This window comes from Chiloscyllium punctatum, unplaced genomic scaffold (assembly GCF_047496795.1).
Source record: "Chiloscyllium punctatum isolate Juve2018m unplaced genomic scaffold, sChiPun1.3 scaffold_154, whole genome shotgun sequence".
Taxonomy (NCBI): domain Eukaryota; kingdom Metazoa; phylum Chordata; class Chondrichthyes; order Orectolobiformes; family Hemiscylliidae; genus Chiloscyllium; species Chiloscyllium punctatum.
Window position 1 is genome coordinate 158,603 of NW_027309888.1, and position 14,876 is coordinate 173,478.

General features: G+C 42.0%; 1 long non-coding RNA gene across 10 annotated transcripts in view; it reads left to right on the forward strand.

Moving 5' to 3' along the window:
* The first annotated feature begins 5,092 nt into the window (after nucleotides 1-5,092).
* Nucleotides 5,093-14,876, forward strand: part of LOC140471689 (uncharacterized) — a 61,907-nt gene continuing 52,123 nt past the window's right edge. For 9 of the 10 annotated variants that reach the window (XR_011957190.1, XR_011957194.1, XR_011957188.1 and 6 more), the window contains exons 1-2: nucleotides 12,200-12,285; nucleotides 12,924-13,030. This is a non-coding gene — a long non-coding RNA (uncharacterized lncRNA). Of the gene's footprint in view, nucleotides 5,166-12,199; nucleotides 12,286-12,923; nucleotides 13,031-14,876 lie in introns of those variants that run through there. The other variant, XR_011957189.1, reaches the window with a different exon arrangement.

A 14,876-nucleotide genomic window follows, 5' to 3' on the forward strand; every position in this document is an offset into this window, starting at 1 on the left:
TCCGTGTCCTGATCAATGTGACACTGCGCATGCTCCACATAGAATCCAAACCGCGCGTGCGTCTGAGATTATCGGTGAGTTTATAGAGAATATTCATATCTACACAGGATCATGGGTGAAATATTAGTCATTAACAGTTGCTCTGTCGAGTTACAGTCATTGAGATCATTAGTATGCAAATAGATTGTTCGGTCCAATTTAACCATACTAGCCAGGTATGTAAATTACCAATCGTTCTGGGAGTTTGAAAATAAATTTCTTACTCGCATTGTGTTAACCGACCTGTGAATTATTCACGCCGACCTGTGAATTATTCTCAGCTCGTCGCCCTAAACTTTTGCAAAATCACCCATGTATTTATCCAAGGATTGTTTAAATCTCCCTAATGTACGTTATCAGATTTACATCTCAACTATTTTGTAAAAATCTCACATTGATTCATGAGAAAGGTTGAATGCTCCACTATGTAGTGAGAATGATCAATCCTGCAAAATAGTTTGCTTTCTGACCAATCCTGAAGCGTTCACTCCCGAGAATGCTTTGGCCCCGCTCCGAACTCACTCTGGTTAGCCGACCGGCTGCTGCTCGGTCCTCCTGTTCCGCCCCTTCCTCCCAATTGCGGAGTTGATTCAGGCGCGACTCAGTAGGCTAAGGGACAGGGGAGGTTAGAGTCGATGCCTTGTGATGTGGTGAAAATATCCTGAATCTTGGATCGAGAGGGCTGAGTTCATTTCACAGCTTGTGCAGGTGTGTATAATAACAACTTGATTAAGAAAAAACAAGGGAAGGCAGGAACAGTGTAAAAACAATAGAACATGCAAACAATGTGGTGGGGCTCTCAATGCTCTGGTGATTTCAGTCTTTACCATGTGTTTCAGGGCCCCAGTGCATCTCAGTACAGACTGTGCCACTCCTCCTTCTGTACAACCAGATACCACGATTGTGGGGCAAAGTGATGTGGTGGGGTACAGATTCTGGATTAGAGGTGCTGGAAGAGCACCGCAGTTCAGGCAGCATCCGAGGAGCAGTAAAATCGACGTTTCGGGCAAAAGCCCTTCATCAGGTATAAAGGCAGAGAGCCTGAAGCATGGAGAGATAAGCTAGAGGAATATTGAACACAATATTCCAAGTGTGACTGCACCAGTGTTTTGTAGAGTTGCAGTATGGTATATCAACTTCGGAACTCAATCCCTCCACGAATGAAACCTAACACACCGTTTGCCTTCTTAACAGCACTATCAACCTGGGTGGCAACTTTCAGGGATCTATGTACATGGACTCAAAGATCCCTCTGCACACCACACTACCAAGAATCTTTCCATTGACCCAGTATTCAGCCTTCCTGTTATTCTTCTCAAAGTGCATCACCTCACATTTAGTTGCATTGAACTCTATTTGCCACCTCTCAGCCCAATTCTGCAGTTTATCCATGTCCCCTTGCAACCTGTAACATTCTTCCACACTGTCCACTACTACACTGACTTTAGTGGCATCTGCAAATTTCCTAATCCATTCACCTATACCTGCAGTGGTTCCAAAATAGATCCTGGTGACACGTGACTAGTAACTGGAATCCAGGCTGAATATTTTACATCAACCACCACTCGCTGCCTTCTTTCAGAAAGCAAGTTTCTAATCGAAACTGCTAAATCACCCTCAATTCTATGGCTCTGCATTTTTTCCAACAGCCTACCATGTGGAACCTTGTCAAAGGCTTTACTTTTGTCCATGTATACCATGTCAAATGCCCTACCCTCATCTACATGCTTGGTGACCTTCTCAAAAAACTCAATGAGGTTTGTGAGACATGACCTGCCCTTGACAAAGCCAAGTTGACTATCTGAAATCAAATTGATGTTTGCCAGATGATTATAAATCTTATCTCTTATAATCCTTTCCTAAACATTTCCTACAAAAGAAGTAAGGCTCTCTACTGCCCTTCTTGAACAAGGGCACAACAGTTGCAATCTTCCAGTGCTCTGGTACCAAATCTGCAGACAATGGCAACTCAAATATCCAAGCCAAAGGCTATGCTACCTTCTCCCTAGCTTCCCAGAGAATCCTCGGATAAATCCCATCCAGCCCAGGGGACTTGTGTATTTTCACTCCTTCCAGCATTGATAACACCTGTTCGTAACTAACCTTGATAATTTCTAGTCTAATATCTCATACTTCATTCTCCTCCTCCAAAATATTCTCCTTTTCCTGAGTGAAAACTGATGAGAAATGTTCATTTAGCATCTCTCCAATCTCCACAGGGTCAACACTCATCTTCCCATTCTGTCTGTGATTGGCCCTATTCCTACCCTAATCATCTTTTTATTCCTCACATACCTATACAAAGCTTTAGGGTTTTCTTTTATTCTATTTGTTAAAGACTGCTCGTGTCCTCTCTTTGCTCTTTTTAACTCTCTCTTTAAATCCTTCTTAGCTGATCTTAATTCTCCATCGCCTCATCTGAACCATCTTGCCTCATCAACATCTTAGCCTTCTTCTTCGTAACAAGAGATGCAGTTTCCGCAGTAAACCAAGGTTCCTTTACCTTATCACTTCCGCCTGCCTGACAGGGACATACCGCTGAAGGACACGCAATACCTTAAACCAGCTCCACATTTCCATTGTCTGCATACCCTGATTCCGGAGTTGAGGGGGTTAGCTTAACAGAGACTGAGTAGATTGGGATTATATTCATTGGAAATCAGGAGAATGAGAAACATATAAAATAATGAATGGAATAGATAAAACAGAAGAAGAGAGAATGTTTCCACTGGCAGGTGAATCTAGGACAAGAGGGCATCACCATAAGCCTAGAGGCAGCAAATTTAGGACTGAATTGAGAAGAACTTCTTGACCTCTGTGGAATTCATTGCCAAGGAAATTGTTGATGCTAGTTCAGTAAACGTTTTTAAAGCTAAGGTAGCTTTTTTTTAAAAAAGAATTACTTAATTAATTAAGGGATATGGTGAGAACGTTGGTAAATGGTTCTGCGTCCACAAAATGATCAGCCATGATCTTAATGAATGGCAGAGCAAGCTCAAAGGGCAGGACGGCCTTCTCCTGTTCCTAGTTCTTTTGTTGTTATATTTTGCATTCCTCCCACACTCTTGACTTTCAGGTGCTGGTGTTCGATTAGGATGGACAAAATTAAAATTCACAGAACACCAGGTTATAGTCCAACAGGTTTATTTGGAAGGACTAGCTTTGCAGCTTCTTCATCAGGTGGTTGTGTGATTTTTAACTTTGTGTCTCACTCTTGTAACTGATAAACAGCAACAAAAGCCACGAAGCAGTGCGCATGCTCCAGGCAACAATGGGCCCCTGGTAGTTGATGTCAGCGGAAGACCAATGGAAAGGCAGGGGCAGAGCTGGAGGACCTGGCGGGGCATTTGGTCCTCCGACCAATCAGAGTAAAAGAAGGACGGGACGAGACTATACCACGTGATCATCCTTGCGGTGGGCGCGGATGTGCGGGACATGTGGATGGAGAGCTGTTGGTAAGGAAAGAAATAAACAGCAGGAAGTGGGAGGGAAATGGTATTGGTATGGGCTGAGAGGTTTTACAAACATTTGGTGCACATCGGAAAATACAAATTTGAAACATACAGTCCCGTTTTTGCAGTAAACTGGAAAATAACCTCATTGTGTGATCGCTGCCATCTTTATTCGGGGCAAAGATTCACTGGACACGTGCGCAGCCGCCAGCTTTGTTGGGGGCAAAGTTCAGAGGGATGTATGTGCAGCCCTCCCTGGTAGAGATTCAGAGGGTAGGATTTACCAAGAGCACATTCAAACCCAGAGAAATTGATGTTTTGTTTTCTTGGATTTGTTTCTTCATCCATTTAAATGATTTGGATGTGAATAGAGCCGGTACTGTTCGTAAGTTTGCAGATGACACCAAAATTGGAGGTATTGTGGACAGTGATAAAAGTTGTCTCAGAATACAATGGGATATTGATCAGATGGGCCAATGGGCTGCGGAGTGGCAGATAGGGTTTAATTTAGATAAATGTGAGGTGCTGCATTTTAGAAAAGCAAATCAGAGCAGGACTCACACTGAATTGTAAGGTCTTGGAGAGTCTTGCTGAACAAAGAGACCTTGGAATGCAGGTTCATAGTTCCTTGAAAGTAGAGTCACAGGTAGATAGGACAGTGAAGAAATTGTTTGCGATTCTTCCCTTCGTTGGTCAGAGCATTGAGTGAAGGAGCTGTACAGGACATTGGTTAGGCCACTTTTGGAATATTGTGTGGAATTCTGGTCTCCCTCTTATCAGAAAGAGGCACTGAAACATGGAAGGTTTGAGAATTGATTTTTTAAGGATGTTGCCAGGATTGGAGGATTTGAGTTGCAGGGAGAGGCATAATATGCTGGGGCCATTTTCCCTGGAGTGTCATAGGCTGAGGTGTGATGTTGAAGAGGTTTATAAAATCGTGAGGGGCATGGATTGCGTAAATAGACAAGGTGTTTACCCTGGGGTGGTGGAACCCAGAACGAGAGGATATAGGTTTAGGATGAGAGGGGAAAATTCAAAAGGAGCCTAAAGGTCAACCAAAATTGTAACATTTAAAAGGCATTTGAATAGGAAGGGTTCAGAGGGATGTCAGTCAAGTGCTGGCAAATGGGAATAGTTTAGGTTAGAATATCTGGTTTGCATAGATGGCTTGGACTGAAGAGTCTGTTTTTGTGCTAGACATCTCTGACTGTGGGATCATAAAAGTGAACACTGCTCTGATTCACCTCTGGGCTTCTTGATGTCCACTTGTTCGTTATCCAGCTTCCTCAGTCTCACATGAGTGTATTTCTGCCATGTTTAGTATTTTACTACTATGTTCACAGACCTTTTTGTAAATGGATTGTCCACTGCTGCCCGACTCCTGACTGTATGCTGCTCCATTATCAGGTTATTTTTTCCACAATATCTTTGACAGTCAAGAATTCTTGTTTTCCAATAAGTGAGTGGATTTTTCTTCCATTTCTGACAGTCAAATTCTGCACCATTTTCATTCCCTATAATTCATATTGTACCCCCTGAAACATCATGTGTATTTCTCCTTCCACAGATACCAGTGATCATTGTCAAAGCCCTGCTGCCTGTGGAGAGGGTGATGTTTGACTTCCTTGTACAGCTGCAGTTTGAATGGTGAAGGCGTTCCCACAATGTGGTTGGGTAAGAGACATTACAGAGTATTCACTCAGCGATAGTGAAAAGTAGAATATACCTGTACAAATCAACATGTTTTTAATTTCACAAAAATATTGAGAACTTTTGACATAAGGCCACAGCTGGAGAATATTATGTCCAGTGACCAAACCCATTGCCAAATAGGCAATTTTTCAGGAATGCCTTAAAGGAAGAAAGCAGATCTTAGAGGGTGGGAATTCCAGACCGTGTTGCCTTGGAATCTATAGAAAGAGTCACACAGCTGAACTCACAAATAAACACATCATTGGGAGTCTAACTAAAATAAGTTATTGAGATATGAAAGGGTGTGTGGTGCAGGAAGATAGGAATGATTACAGCCAGGAATTAAATAAAGTGTGTGAAAGTAAATTGCTGTTGCTTATAAATGGGAGCCTTTTGATGGATCAGCAAGTTCTGGTACAAGTGAGCTTTTGGGCGGTAGAGTTTTCAATATTCTGGAGATTAAAGGGAGGATGATTGTGGAATGCTGGCCAGGACTGGGTTTAGATAATGAAATCTAGAGTTAACAAAATAAATGAATGAGAGTTTCAGTAAATGAGCTGAGACTGTGGTGAGGTCAGGTGATATCACTGAAGTCGAAATAGTGGCCTTGGAGTGGGACTGGGCTGTCACCCTCACCTCACCTCTGGAATTCAGCTGTTTGTCAGTTTGTGAACGGAGGAACGGAGTGGTCCTGGCAGAACCCAAACTGGGTGTCACAGAATGTTATTGCTGAGCAGCTGCGTGACAGCACTGTTGATGACACCTTCCGTCACTTCACTGCTGAGCGAGTGTCGACTGATGGAGGGAAATTGGCTGGGTTGGCTCTGTCCTGCGTTTTTGTGTTGAACATCCCTGAGAAATGTTCCACAATGTCAGGAGGTGACAGTGCTGGACTTGTCTTGGTGAGCAGCAATTACTGGAGCACAGCCATCAGTATTATTGCCACAATGTTGGTAGGGCTGACAGCCTTTACACTACTTCTCCATTTCTTGATCTGATTTGAAATAAGTTTTCAACCAAGTTGATTCACGTGTGTGATGTCAGGGACCAATGTAGAAGGCTCATCCATTTGGCACTGCTGGCTGAAGATTGTTGCAAATCTGTTGTCTTGTCTGTTGCACGGATGTGTGAGACCCCTCCATCGGTAAGGGTGGGGATATCTGTGATGCTTCCTGCAGTGAGTTGTTTAATTGTCCATCACCATTCCTGTCTCGGTGTGGCAGAACTGCAGAGCTCAGAGCTGATCCATTGGTTGTTGGATCACATAGTTCTATTTGGTTTGCTTGCACTGTTTGGCATGCAGGTTGGGTAGCTTCACCAGGTTGGCACCACATTTTTCGGTATGCCTGGTATTGCTCCTGTGGAACTCTCCATTGAACTAGGGTTGATCCCCTGGCTTGATGTTAATGGTTGAATGGGGATATACCAGGCCATGAAATTTCAGATTGGGCTGGAGTACAGTTCTGCTGCTGCTGTTGGCCCACAGTGAGGCGGAAGTTGCAGGGTCAAGAGGGCTGATTGTGTTGTTGTATTTTCCAGTGCATTAGTAGATGTAATGTGGTCCATCCAGTTTCATTCCTTTGTTGAGACTGTGCAGTGATTAATACAATGAGTGATTTGATGGGCCACTGTCAGGAATGCAACTTTTGAAAAAAGGTTTTGTGATTTACACATGAAAGAAGTGAAACTATCATGGTATTCGAACAGATGAAAGACTCAACAGACAATCAAGGTATTTTTCAATGGATAATTTCAGTTACATCACACTAAATTTTTGCTATAAATTCTGTGCCTTAGAATTGTGCCCTCCACAATCACCTGATGGAGCGGTGCTCCGAAAGCTAGTGTGCTTCCAATTAAACCTGTTGGACTGTAACCTGGTGTTGTGTGATTATTAACTGAGAATATTACAGCACTACTAACAGGGCAGCATGCAAACAGGCTCAGTCCAGTTAATCAATACATTCGGAAGGATTTCCTCCAAGTTTGAAGATGCAATATTCGTCAAAACCGTCAACTTCAACCTGCAAGGTTGTTATTAACAAAAACTTCAGGCTGACACAAATCTCCTCACCCCACTGCAATGTGGTACCCTGGGCCCGGCCCAGGAATTGGAACTGGGACATTTGTGGACTGTGATCTCAAAGGAAGGGAGCAAACACAATTCTGACAGATTAGTCCTCAAAAATGAGTAGCAAGTTTGAGACAAGGCAGGTGGTATACCATCTTGCACTTAGCTTAATCGCATTTCTTATTTACAGTCATTGTTTGCAAAGTATAAAGAACTATGTGTTTGTTTTCCATGGTTGGGGAGTTTTATCCAAATTGATCACAGTTGCTGCCTCTCGCTCCCCAAGTCAAATCATAGGATCTATAACAAAACAATAAACTGCAGGTGCTGGAGATCTGAACCCCAGAAACAAAGTGCTGGAGAACCTCAGCAGTTCTGAGGGCATTGGTGAAGAGAAAAATAATGTTACATTTCAATTTCAGTGACTCTTTGTCTGAACGGACAAATGATCATGAGACTTGGAGCTTCCAATGTTTTATTCCCCTCAGAGATGCTGCTGGACCTGCAGTTCTCCAGCACTGTGCTTTCTATAGTGAACTTTATTTACAAAACCGATCGGAAAAATACTAATCTCTGAAAGTGAAAGGTTCATTGCAAACATGAGCATAGTTTCCACACTTGAGTTACACAAGCACGTCTCAGTTTAAAAACAAGATTTAACTCAAAATAATATTCCATCTCAAAATTAGCCAAGTTACACCAGTAATAAAGCTCCTCCACCCAATGAGGCACTTCAGCACAACATCCTGCAGTGTTTCACACAGCCACCTTTACCAAAGAATGATCACATGTCACAAAATTGAAGGCCAAGAGCATGTCTCTTCCAAGGAGCTGAAGTCAAACTCAATTTTTGGAAGGATTTTTATTAAACCTGATTTAAATCTCAGAGCATAATATTTGTTTAAAAAAGCAAAGTGTGTGGGAAATATCCCACATCTTGCTAAAGATTCAGTTCGGCCTGGTACATAGAGCCAAAGGTCAAGCAAACATCACACTTTCCATTCACTTCTACAAAGGGCTGACATCACATTTCTTCAGGATTTAAAGTATTTTATAAATTGTTTGTGAAATCAATTGTCACATTAAAGAACTGGACAATAAATGCCATTATATACAATCAGAGTGAAGCCTGTGACAGCAGATTTATCTTTGGAGGGCAGTGTGTGTGCTTTCTAAATTCTGGGAGCACTTTGGGAGACTGCTCCCAGATGGTGATCGTGAGCATATCTGGAATGCACTGTTTAGATTTGGGGATCCATGGGAATCAATCTGTGGTTTCACTAATACTTGGCTTGTGTTGTTGGTGTACAGTAAGCAATTCATAAAGTTACTTATGTATTGTTGTTGACTACCCGAATGGTATTCAAATTGACCAGATTGCCTTCAACAGTGTGAATGCATCTATTGTAAATATTTGGAATATTCCAGAACTGCCCAGTGCTTGGCAAATTCAGGAGGGACAAAAAAATCACATTGAGTAATTTGAAATTAAGAGTCCAAGAGGACGTAACCACTGAAGTATTCAATTCAAATAGTTAAATGGAGTGCTCACATTTAAAATACCTGTTATCCATAGGAATGGATGGACTGACAGAATTGGGATCAAATTCCTAGCTGGGGAGTGTGAAATGTGCTTTGATAAAGTCACCTGCATTTACCAACAATAATTTGGCAAGCTCGGAAATTTAAAAAACAATACGAGCTTCATTGCTGCTCCAGTCGGGTCACAAACTCTGTGAAAAAAATAACAATGTTCAGGTTTATTGCATACACTCTGAAACACGTGTTTCTTCGACAGATCCGGCAAGTTTCCCTAATGTGCATAATCCATCCAAATGATGTTGCTAACTTTGGCCAACTCATTTCTTTCTGAGCCTCTATAACCTGAAGACTGACCAGAAGCAATTACTCCACATACGTGGGAACATTACCGACGAGGATTTTTTCCTTCAGAATTGACTTCCATATAGTATGTGCCCAGAACAGATAAAAAGCTTGTTACCTTTTATAGAGCAATGATTCAGTGGGAGTAAAACGCCAACCTTTTCTTGCTTAACAATCATGCTGCCTAAGTTTTAAACATGAACACTTCTTAATAGTCCACCAGATCCTAACAAAATATTTTGTGTGAAACAAATCACATGATACATAGTTATTCAGATAATAAAACAAGTTTGTTCATTGAAGAACTCAGAGGAAAAGGTCATGAAACAATGTGATATACCTCAATCATCATTTCAAGTGCATTCTCTGCATAAATCCTCCTTTTCCTCCTCGAAGTATTCAACTTCTTGAATAATTGAGAGAATGAAGTCACAGTTGTACAACACAAAATCAGACCCTTCAGTCCAACTTGCCCATGCTGACCAGATCTCCAAAATTAATCTAGTCCCATTTGCCAGCATTTGATCCATGTCCATCTTTAACCCTTTCTACTGATTATCAGTTTATTTTACTTTAACAGCAGTTGAAATACTGACTTTTTTTTCTCCCAACATTGGTTAAAGAAATCATAAGTTCATTCATCCAAGTTAATTTTGTAATCTTTCACAAAGAAACAAGTGAGAACAACATATAGCTGAGTGCAAAACAAAATACTGCAGCTGTGCGATATCTGGGAACACTGTAAAGGTGAGGCACTGATACTGCACAGGTTTGTCAGCACGGTTTCAATTACTGACAATAATTTACTCATGTCTTAGCCTTCAGACAGTTAACGTACATGTGAGATATCTGAATTTCATGAATTGGTTCGTATTGCACTTTGAGAAGATTAAACCAAGAATAATTTTTGTTGATCAAAGGAAAAAGTGATGACCAAAGAAGTGGACATCAGAGTCGAAAAGTGTCATGCTGGAAAAGCACAGCAACTCAGGCAGCATCCGAGAAGCAGGAGAGTTGATGTTTCGTGCATAAGCCCTTCATCAGGAATCACAGGCTTCAGAAAAATAACTGGCATAGACTTATGCCAATACATATGTAGAAGGGTCAGAGCATGTTACTATCAGATTAGAGACTAATTTCAGATTTGGTACCATTCAGTGCAACATTTCAGTATGATATTTACATATGTACCTAAAAGAGAAGTTGTCTAAACTTACAAGCTCTAGAATGATTATACAAGTAAACCTGGAAATAAAGCTGGTGAACAAGAATGGCAAAGTGAAGTCCCATCAGTATCGCCTTGGGCAGTGTCAAGTAAGAATTTGACAACAGAGTTGCCACTTTGCTGCAATTTGGCCAGACTGCAGGTTACACCAAAGATCAGTTCAGTTTTATCTGCAACCTATTGAATGCAAAATCCTCCTTGCACAATAATGAGGCAGCATTTTGGCATGTCATTTTTAAAATATATTATTTTCAAAGTTACTCACAATTAAGAGTGATCGCTTGGTGCTGTCTGCATAACACAGTACGAAAAGGAATTAACAAAAAAAAACATTATAACCCAAATTCAGAGTCACTAATTTATTGATATTGCATGGGTCCAGCATTTATAAGTAATCAATTTTTAAAAATAAATACAGATACATTTATTACCTATATTGGAGTACAGTCAAGTTTCTTACTGAACAGTGACAGGATTGGACAGAGTCCGCATGGATTTAAGAGAGGGGAATTATACTTTGCAAATCTACTGAAAGAATCTACAGAGTCGAATATTAAAGAAAGAAATTGCAGGACATTTGGAAAAGCTTATCATTAAACATGGTAGACTGGGTTTTGTGAAAGAGAAACTATATTTGACAAATTTAGCGACAGTTCATTGAGGAGATAACAAGCAGGGCTGATAAAGGGTAATCGAATGATGTTCTGGATTTGGATTTTAAAAGTGTAAATGATAAGGTGCTACATAAAAGTTAATTGCACAATTTTGGAGCTTGTGGTATCGGGGTAATGTATTAGCATGGACTGAGGATTGGTTAACCACACTGGCTGTTGCTTAGTCTTCACTTGGAGTACTGTATACAATGTTAGCTCCCATATTTAATAAAGGATAAACTAACATCGGACACCATTCAAAAAAGATTCACTTAGCTGCTTTGAGGACAAAAGGGTTGACCGATCAAGAATTGATAAGCAGGGGTGATCTAATGGAAACAAGATTCTGAGGAGCTTGACAGGGTAGATGTTGACTAGATCTTCTAGCACCAGTGAAGTCTCAAACCAGGGGACATTACATAAGGGAACATTCATTTTAGAAAAAGGAAAGTATTTTTTCTCTCAGTGAATGGCTAGAATTTTCTCGCCCAAACAATTGTGAAAGTTAAATGTGGGAGGGGAATGGTTGGGTTACTCTTCGGAGGGTTGTTCTGGCTTGTTGGACTAAGAGCTTGTTTCCACATAGTAGGGAATCCGTGACTCTGTCTCAAATTATTTTAAAAGAGGGCAGATAGATTTTTGAAATATTGAGCAGTTGAGGGCTATGCGGATCAAGCATAAAAGAGGTGTTGAGGTCTGGATTGGCCAAGCCATGATCTGATCGAATGGGGGAACAAGCTGAAGGCGATGAATGCCCTACTCCTGCTCCGATTCCTTGAGGCTCCGTTTCATGTGTTTTTGTTTCTAAAGAAGAGTGTGATACAATGTGCTAAAGATCTCAGATGTTGTGAAAAGCAGTGAAAATGGGGTGTTTATGTACTGATTCAGATGGCATTGATTCATCAATCACAGCTATACAGACATGAGTAGGAAGGCAATTCCCTCCATGAATAAAGGAAATCTACTGCAGAGCTCACACAAAGGGATCCTGACCCTCAGTGAACTCTCCCATCACATTACCCAACATATCTGCAAAAGCAGGACACACTGCGCATGCTCTAGCCAACAAAGTGACCCGAGGGTGATTGATGTCAGCACCGGACCAATGAAAGGACGGTGAGCGGAGCTGGAGGACCTAGCGGGATGTTGGTCCTCCAACCAATCAAAGTGAATGAAGGGCGGGGCTAAACTAAACCATGTGATCACCCTCGCGCGCGGCGCAGAGTCGCTGGAATGAATGCTCGCGAAGTTATGGAGAGAAAGGATACGGTAAGGAAAGAAATAAACAGGGAAACGGGAGAAAAACTGTGCTGCTATGAGCGGAGAAGTTTTACAAACAAATTGTGCACGTCGGAAAACACAAATTTGAACGTCCCAGTCCCGTGTTTGCAGTAAATGAGGAATGGCCTCAGTGCGGCTGCAGACCTGAGTAAGCGCCGCCATCTTTATTCGGGACAACGATTCACTGGACACGTGCGGAGCCGCCATCTTTGTAGGGGGCAAGGTGCAGCAAGGCGCATGTGCAGCCTTTCTCTAGTATAATGTCTTTGGGACCATAGCAGCCAATACTGCTCTGATTCACCTCTGGGCTCCCTCATAACCACTTTGTCAATATCTAGTTTCCTCAATCTCGAACCATGGGTGTATTTTTGGTCTGTTTACTCCTGTATTATTACTTTTATAGACCCTTTGTAAATGAGTTTTTCACTGCAGCCCAGCCCCTGACCATGTACTACTCTATTATCAGATTACTTTTTTCTTGAATATTTTTGACAGTCAAGAATTCTTTTTTCCAACAAGCAAGTGTATTTTCCTTCCATTTCTGAATATCAGATTCTGCACCATTTTCATTCCCTGTAATCCATTTTGCACTCCCTGAAACATCAACTGTGTTTCTCCTTCCACAGATACCAGTGATTAATGCCAAAGCCCTGTTGCTTGTGGAGAGGGTGATGTTTGACTTTCATGTACAGCTGCAGTTTGTGTGGTGAAGGTGCTCCTACAATGTGGTTGGGTAAGTGGTATTATAGATTATTCATTCAGCAACAGTGATAATTTGAAAATAATGTCCAAATCAACAACAGTTTGTATTTTTATTATCATGCTAATAATTTCACAAAAGTACGATTGAGAACTTTAGACATAAGGTCATAGATGGAGATATTAGGTCAAGTGACCAAAAGCATTGCCAAAAAGCAGGTTTTGAGGGATGTCTTAAAGGTGGAAAGCAGACCTGTGAGGTTTTGGCTGCAAATTTCAGACCAAGCTGCTTCAGGAACTGTAGAAACAGCCACACAGGTGAAGTAATGAATTATCAAATGGTTGGGAGTCTCGAAGAAAATGGGTTGTCGAGGTCTCAAAGTGTGTGTGGTGCAGGGAGCTAGGGATTATCACAGCCAGGAATTAAATAAAGTGTGAGAATTTTAATTTGAGGGATATTGGCCAGGTGCTGACAGGTGAGACTAGATTGGGTTGGGGTATCTGGTCGGCATGGACGGGTTGGACCGAAGGGTCTGTTTCCTTGCTGTACATCTCTCTGGCTGTATGCTGTTGATTATAATTAGGAGCCTTTTGATGAATCAACAAGCAGAGATTTAGACTTTCTTGAGATTACAGGGAGATTGAATGTGGGAAGCTGGCCCTGAGTGTGTTGGGAAAATGAAATCTGGAGATAATACAAGGTGGATGAGAGTATATGAGCTGATACAAGGGTAGAATCAGCTAGAAATAGTGGTCTTGGAGTGGGACTGGGCTGTCACTCTCACCTCACCTCACCTCTGGGATTCAGCTGGTTGCCTGATTGTGAATCAGGGCAGTAACACAATCAGGAGCTGAGTGGCCCTGGTGGAGCCTAAAATGAGTGTCGCTGAGCTGACTGTTGCTGAGCAGTTGCTGCTTGGTAGCCCTGTCAATGACATCTTCCATCACTTTACTGCTGGTCGAGTGTGCACTGATAGATGGAACTTGCCTGGGTTGGATTGCCCAGTGTTTTTGTGTTGAACATCCCTGGACAATGTTCCACATTGTCGGTAGATGCCAGTGCTGGAGCGGTACTTGGATTGGTGGGTGGCAAGTTCTGGAGCACAAGATATCAGTATTATTGCCAGAATATTGGCAGGGCCCGTAGCCTTTGCACTACTTAACCATTTCTTGATGTTATTCAAACTGCATCAAACTGGCTTAAAACTCGCATCTGTGATGTTGGAAACCACTGGAGAAGGCTGAGATGGATCATCCCGCTTTGCACTTCTGGCTGAAGATTGCTGCAAATGCTGTCGTCTTATCTGGTGCATGGGTGTGTGAGGCCCCTCCATCAGTAAGGGTGGGGATGTCCGTGATGCTTCCTTCAGTGAGTTGTTTAATTGTCCATCACCGTTCACAACTGGGTGTAGCAGAACTGCAGAGCTCCGATCTGTTCCATTGGATGTAGGATCACTTAGCTCTGTTGCTTGCTGCTGATGCTGTTTGATATGCTGGTAGTTCTGTTTTATGGCTTCACCAGGTTGGCACTTCAGTTTTAAGTCTGCCTGGTGCTGCTCATGGCATGCCCTCCTTTCCTGTCCATTGTGATGGGTGCGAGCAGGATTTGCAAACCCATGAGAATACAGATTGTGCTGGAGTACAGTTCTGCTGCTGTTGATGTCCCACAGTGCCTCAGAGAGATCCAGTTTGAGATCCTACATCTTTTCAAAGTCTGTCCCATTTAGAACGGTGATAGTGTCACTCAACACAATGGAGGTTTTTCTCAACTTTAAGGCAAGTCTTTGTCTCCAAAATGAATGTGTGATGGTCGCTCGTACTGATACTGTCATGGACAGATGTATCTGCATCTGGTCAATTCATAACAATGAGATCACTCT